The sequence below is a fragment of the Somniosus microcephalus genome, chromosome 33, assembly GCF_052327205.1.
Source record: "Somniosus microcephalus isolate GS21.2 chromosome 33, FLI_Smic_1.0, whole genome shotgun sequence".
Classification (NCBI taxonomy): domain Eukaryota; kingdom Metazoa; phylum Chordata; class Chondrichthyes; order Squaliformes; family Somniosidae; genus Somniosus; species Somniosus microcephalus.
The window spans coordinates 22038029-22044892 of record NC_141019.1 but is presented as its reverse complement, the minus strand read 5'-3'; positions in this window follow the sequence as shown (position 1 = coordinate 22044892).

Here is a 6864-nt window from a genome sequence, read left to right as displayed (position 1 = left end):
TGAACCGCTGCAGTCCGTGTGGTGAAGGTGCTCCCACAGTGCTGTTAGGGAGGGAGTTCCAGGATTTTGACCCAGCGACGATGAAGGATCGGCGATATATTCTTGTTTATTGTGATACAATGGCCCAGTAATTCCGGGCACAGCGCGTGAGTACGGACGGGGTACTCACGCGTGTGCCCGGGGGAATTGCCGGTTTTCAGCATGCACAGCGCATGCGCTGAAAACCGGCATTTCCTGTCCTCTGACCCAAGGGGTTAAGAGGCAGAGCGTGCGCGACTGCATAGGCAGCGCGTGCGCAGTGAAATTCCTTTTTTTTTCCAGAGTTGCGCGCGTGTAAAGGCCTCCGGTCTTTACGCGTGGAAAAACCAGACGTAAGTATTTAGTTTTTCAGGTAAGTGGGCTTTTAGTACAATGTAGAAATTTTTTTTCCACAGGTTTGTTATTTTTATAGAATTTACAGTAAGGTAAGTTTAGTTTTAGACCCTATTTTTAAAAAATTGATTAATTGTTTAAAACATTTTTTTAAACTTATTTATAGTTAATATAATCAGTGGGATGTTTTTTAAAATTTTATTTAAAGTTAAAGTAGTGTTTTGGCAGCCCATACTTTTCATGAGTTTGACAGCTCTTACTCTCAAACTCATGAATGAGTTTCCCCTCCCCTGATTGGCTGCACAGTGCTCACCTGATCCCAGCCGGCACATCGCACTAACTACGCTGCTGGATCAGGTAAGCACATCGTGCCGACAGCTGAACCGGGCCAGTGACAGGAAATGCAAGCAGGCCCGGGCTTCAGATGTCGGCGCACAGGGTGAGTGCACATCGGGGGCTTGCACGCGCGGCAAGCCCCCGATCCTAATTTCAGGGCCGATATTGGTGATTATTGTAGGGGCAGGACATTAGTTTCTTTCTTCCAATTTTCTCTCGAGAATGTTTGGCTATGGTTCCACCAGCACTGGTAATCCTTCCTCTCCGGTGGCTCATTTAAATGTCCATTCTTCACGCATTAGCTGAGAGAGGGAGTGTTGCTGGCTACTTGACTGAGGCCGTCACAGCTGAGCCCACTGCCATCTACAAAAGCACACTTTTCAGCAGCAGTCACTGGATAGCAACCAAGAGCAGCAATCCTAGCTGGTTTTCCCCCATCCCCTCTAACCCAAGGCTATTGGGGCCAATCGTAGCACCTAACTACAGCCAGCTGAGGTCAGCCAATTCAGCACAGACCCGGAAGTGAACCTGGGATCATATTGGCCTTTATGGTTAACATACCACTCAGCAAAATGCATTTACTTACTCGGCTATTGAGGGAGTTAGGGGGAAATACCTTCCATCTACCTTTTACTTTTGGTTATTCTATCAAAGCCACTTCACCCAAAATCTCTGGGTTGGGAAGAAAAATCTACCCTCTGCTACCCTGCTACAGTCTCATGGAGAGCAGACATTTCAGGTTTGACAGTCATTGGAGGGAATTTCAACCGACAGGGTCAGGCTCTGTCCATGAGGGGCTCCATTAAATCAGCTGGAACCAGTATGGTTCTTCATCTGGATACAGATTCGAGCGGAGGTTTGTGATTTTTATGTTTTCTCGACCTTCACCTCTAATGCCAAGTGCTGAGAAGCTTACGGACTTTTTTGTTATAAAGATCAAGACTCTCTGTACAGATGCCAGTCCGCAACGCCTCAAATTTAAAACTCTCATTCTCATGTTTAAATCCTTCATTGCCTTGCTGCTCCCTACCTCTTCCAGCTCTATAACCCCGCTTCTAACTTTCCATTTGCAGCCATACCTGCAACTCCATAGGTCCCTATGGTCCACAATTCCCTCCTAATAGCATCCATTTTTTATTTTAATTATGCCTCTGTGAAGCACCTTGGGATGAATCATAGAACGTTACAGCACAGAACGAGGCCATTCAGCCCATCTTGTCCGTGCCAGCCAACAAAGCGCTATCCAGCCTAATCCCACTTTCCAGCTCTTGGTCCGTAGCCCTGTAGGTTACGGCACTTCAAGTGCATATCCAAGTACTTTTTAAATGTGGTGAGGGTTTCTGCCTCTACCACCCTTTCAGGCAGTGAGTTCCAGACCCCCACCACCCTCTGGGTGAAAACATTTCTCCTCAAATCCCCTCTAAATCTTCTACCAATTACTTTAAATCTCTGCCCCCTGGTTATTAACTGTTCTGCTAAGGGAAATAGGTCCTTCCTATCCACTCTATCTAGGCCCCTCATAATTTTATACACCTCAATTAGGTCTCCCCTCAGCCTCCTCTGTTTCAAAGAAAACAACCCCAGCCTGTCCAATCTTTCCTCATAGCTAAAATTCCCCAGCCCAGGCAACATCCTCGTAAATCTCCTCTGTACCCTCTCTAGTGCAATCACATCCTTCCTGTAATGTGGTGACCAGAACTGTACGCAGTATTCTAGCTGTGACCTGACTAGTGTTTTATACAGTTCAAGCATAACCTCCCTGCTCTTATATTCTATGCCTCGGCTAGCATTCCATATGCCTTCTTAACCACCTTATCTACCTGTCCTGCTACCTTCAGGGATCTGTGGACATGCACTCCAAGGTCTCTCTGTTCCTCTACACTACTCAGTGTCCTACCATTTAATGTGTATTCCCTTGCCTTGTTCGCCCTCCCCAAATGCATTACCTCACACGTCTCCAGATTGAATTCCATTTGCCACTGTTCTGCCCACCTGACCAGTCCATTGATATCTTCCTGCAGTCTACAGCTTTCTTCTTCATTATCAACCACACGGCCAATTTTTGTATCATCTGCAAATTTCTTAATCATACTTCCTACATTCAAGTCCAAATCATCGATATATACCACAAAAAGCAAAGGGCCCAGTATTGAGCCCTGCAGAACCCCACTGGAAACAGCCTTCCAGTCACAAAAACACACTTTGACCATTACCCTCTGCTTCCTGCCTCAGCCAATTTTGGATCCAACTTGCTACTTTGCCTTGGATCCCATGGGCTTTTACTTTCATGACCAGTCTGCTGTGCGGGACCTTATCAAAAGCCTTGCTAAAATCCATATAGACTACATCAAATGCACTACCCTCATCGACCCTCCTTGTTACCTCCTCAAAAAATTCAATCAAGTTTGTCAGACATGACCTTCCCTTAACAAATCCATGCTGACTGTTCCTGATTAATCCGTGTCTTTCGAAATGAAGATTTGTCCTGTCCTTCAGAATTCTTTCCAATAATTTTCCCACCACCGAGTTTAGGCTGACTGGCCTGTAATTACTCGGTCTATCCCTTGCTCCCTTTTTAAACAACAGTACCACATTAGCAGTCCTCCGGCACCACACCTGTAGCCAGAAAGGATTGGAAAATGATGGTCAGAGCCTCTGCTATTTCCTCTCTTACTTCTCTTAACAGTCTGGAATACATTTCATCCAGGCCTGGGGATTTATCCACTTTCAAAGATGCTAAACCCCTTAATACTTCCTCTTTCACTATGCTTACACTCCTCCTCCCTGATAGCAATGTCTGCATTGCCCCTCACTTTTGTGAAAAAGACGCAAAGTATTCATTAAGAACCATACCCATGTCTTCCGCCTCCACACACAGGTTACCGTTATGGTCCCTAATAGGCCCTACTCTTACTTTAGTTATCCTCTTGCTCTTAATGTACTTATAAAACATCTTTGGGTTTTCCTTGATTTTACTTGCCAATATTTTTTCATGCCCTCTCTTTGCTTTCCTAATTTCCTTTATAATTTAACCCCTGCACTTTCTATACTCCTCTAGGCTTTCTGCAGTATTGAGTCCTTGGTATCTGTCATAAGCTTCCCTTTTTTTCTTTATCCTTCCCTGTATGCCCCTTGACATCCAGGGAGCTCTAGATCTATTAGTCCCACCCTTTTTCTTTAAGGGAACATACTTGCTCTGAACCCTCACTATCTCCTCCTTGAATGCCTCCCACTGCTCTGACACTGATTTACCTTCAAGTTTCTGTCTCCAGTCCACTTTGGCTAAATCACATCTCAGCCTTGCTTTTCCCCAATTGAGAACTTTTATTCCTGGTCTATCCTTGTCCTTTTCCATAACTACACTAAATCTAACTGAATTATGATCACTACCACCAATATGCTCTCCCACTGATACCCATTCCACCTGCCCAGCTTCATTCCCTAAAACTAGGTCAAGAACTGCCCCCTCTCTTGTTGGGTTTACTACGTACTGGCTAAAAAAGTTCTCCTGAATGCATTTTATGAATTCTACTCCCTCTATACCTTTCACACTAATTTTATCCCAGTTAATATTAGGGAAGTTGAAATCCCCTACTATTACTGCCCTATTTTTGCACGTCTCAGAAATTGGCCTACATATTTGCTCTTCTATCTCCCTCTGATTGTTTGCGGGTCTATAGTACAATCCCAGCAGTGTTATTGCCCCTTTTTTGCTTTTCAGTTCAACACATATGGCCTCGTTGGATGATCCTTCTAAGCTATCATCCCTCCTCACAGCTGTAATTGTTTCTGTAATCAATATTATGACTCCCCCTCCTTTTTTATCCCTCTCTCTATCTTGTCTGAAAAACACCTGTAACCAGGAATGTTCAGCTGCCATTCCTGTCCTTCTTTCAGCCATGTCTCAGTAATAGCTATAATATCATACTCCCACGTGTCTATCTGTGCCCTCAGCTCATCTGCTTTATTCCCTAGACTCCTTGCGTTGAAGTTTATACCATTTAGCCCTGCCAAACTCCCTTGTTGTCTATTTTCGAGCCTTTGTTTCCCCTGCCTTCCAAACTCGCTTACTAATTTTCTGCCTTCCATTTCCAGCTTTGCTTCTCTCCCTTCTGAATCTACTCTCAGGTTCCCATCCCCCTGCCAAGCTAGTTTAAACCCTCCCCAACAGCACTACCAAACCCCGCCGTGAGGATATTGGTCCCCATCCTGTTGAGGTGCAACCCGTCTGGCTTGTACAGGTCCCACCTCCCCCAGAAACGGTCCCAATGCCTCAGGAATCTGAAGCCCTCCCTCCTGCACCATCTCTCCAGCCATGCATTCAGCATGGTTTTAGGAAAGGGAAATCATGTTTAACAAATTTGCTGGAGTTCTTTGAGGATGTAACAAGCAGGGTGGACAAGGGTGAGCCAGTGGATGTGGTGTATTTGGATTTCCAGAAGGCATTCGATAAGGTGCCACATAAAAGGTTACTGCATAAAATAAGAGCTCACAGAGTTGGGGTAATACATTTGCATGGATAGAGAATTGGCTAACTAACAGAAAGCAGAGAGTCGGGATAAATGGGTCATTTTCTGGTTGGCAAACGGTAACTAGTGGGGTGCCACAGGGATCGGTGCTGGGGCCCCAACTATTTACAATCTACATTAATGACTTGGATGAAGGGATCGAGTGTAATGTAGCCAAGTTTGCGGGTGATACAAAGATGGGTGGGAAAGCAAGTTGTGCAGAGCACTCAAAGAATCTGCAAAGGGATATAGACAGGCTAAGTGAGTGGGCAAACATTTGGCAGATGGAGTATAATGTGGGAAAGTACGAGGTTATCCACTTTGGCAGGAAAAATAAAAAAGCAAACTATTATTTAAATGGAGAGAGATTACAAAATGCTACAGTTCAGAGGGACCTGGGGGTCCTTGTGCATGAAACACAAAAAGTTAGCATGCAGGTACAGCAAGTAATCAAAAAGGCAAATGGAATTTTGGCCTTTATTTCAAGGGGGTTGGAGTGTAAAAGCAGGGAAGTCCTGCTACAACTGTACAAGGTATTGGTGAGACCACACCTTGAGTACTGCGTACAGTTTTGGTCTCCTTATTTAAGGAAGGATATACTTGCATTGGAGGCAGTTCAGAGACGATTCACTAGGTTAATTCCAGAGATGAGGGGTTTGACTTATGAGGAAAGGTTGAGCAGGTTGGGCCTATACTCATTGGAATTTAGAAGAATGAGAGGGGATCTTATTGAAACATATAAGATACTGAGGGGGCTCGACAGGATAGATGCAGAGAGGATGTTTCCCCTCGTGGGGAAATCTAGAACTCGGGGGCACAGTTTCAGAATAAAGGGTTGCCCTTTTAGAACTGAGATGAGGAGGAATTTCTTCTCTCAGAGGGTTGTAAATCGGTGGAATTCTCTGCCCCAGAGAGCCGTGGCGGCTGGGTCATTAAATATGTTTATAGTGGAGATAAACAAATTTTTGCAAGATAAGGGAGTGAAGGGTTATGGGGAGCAGGTGTGGAAGTACAGTTTCTCACTTAGACACAAAATGGCTTCCTAGGCATAGAATAAAAACTCAAATGGCCGACAGCATGATTCACTAATCAGTTTCAAGGGGATGAGACAATTTAGGAATGCTACATATGTACTCCTTATCTGTGACAAGCTTAACAAGGAGCCTCGTTTACCAAACAAATAGCCAAGGACAGGATAAGGTAAACATCGGCCCACAGGCTCAGTTGGTACAGTGGGAGAACAGAAGGATCCCATAATAAAGGATTAATTAATCTTATCTCAAGGTATTTCTGTTCGTTATTCTAACGAAGCCTGGAATACGTTGTTCCAATAATTCGCAAGGTCTGTGCCTTTGTAATCAGGTATGATTCAATACTATGTCATGTGGCATAGAAAGCCTGTTTTGTTTCTGTACTGTATAAATATGTTACAAATTCTGTATTACTTTGAAGAGGTCTGATGTAGCCTTTGACTACACAACCCTTCCCTTGCAAGCAAATAAAGCCTGTCTTTGACGATACTTTGTGTTTAAGAGTCTTACTCGGGAGTCGAGACTTCGACAGTATTACTTGGAGGTTCCACCGAGATCACTTGCTGCCTTTCGGTAAGTCACGGACAAGGACATCGTGAATCTCTAATGACAGATCC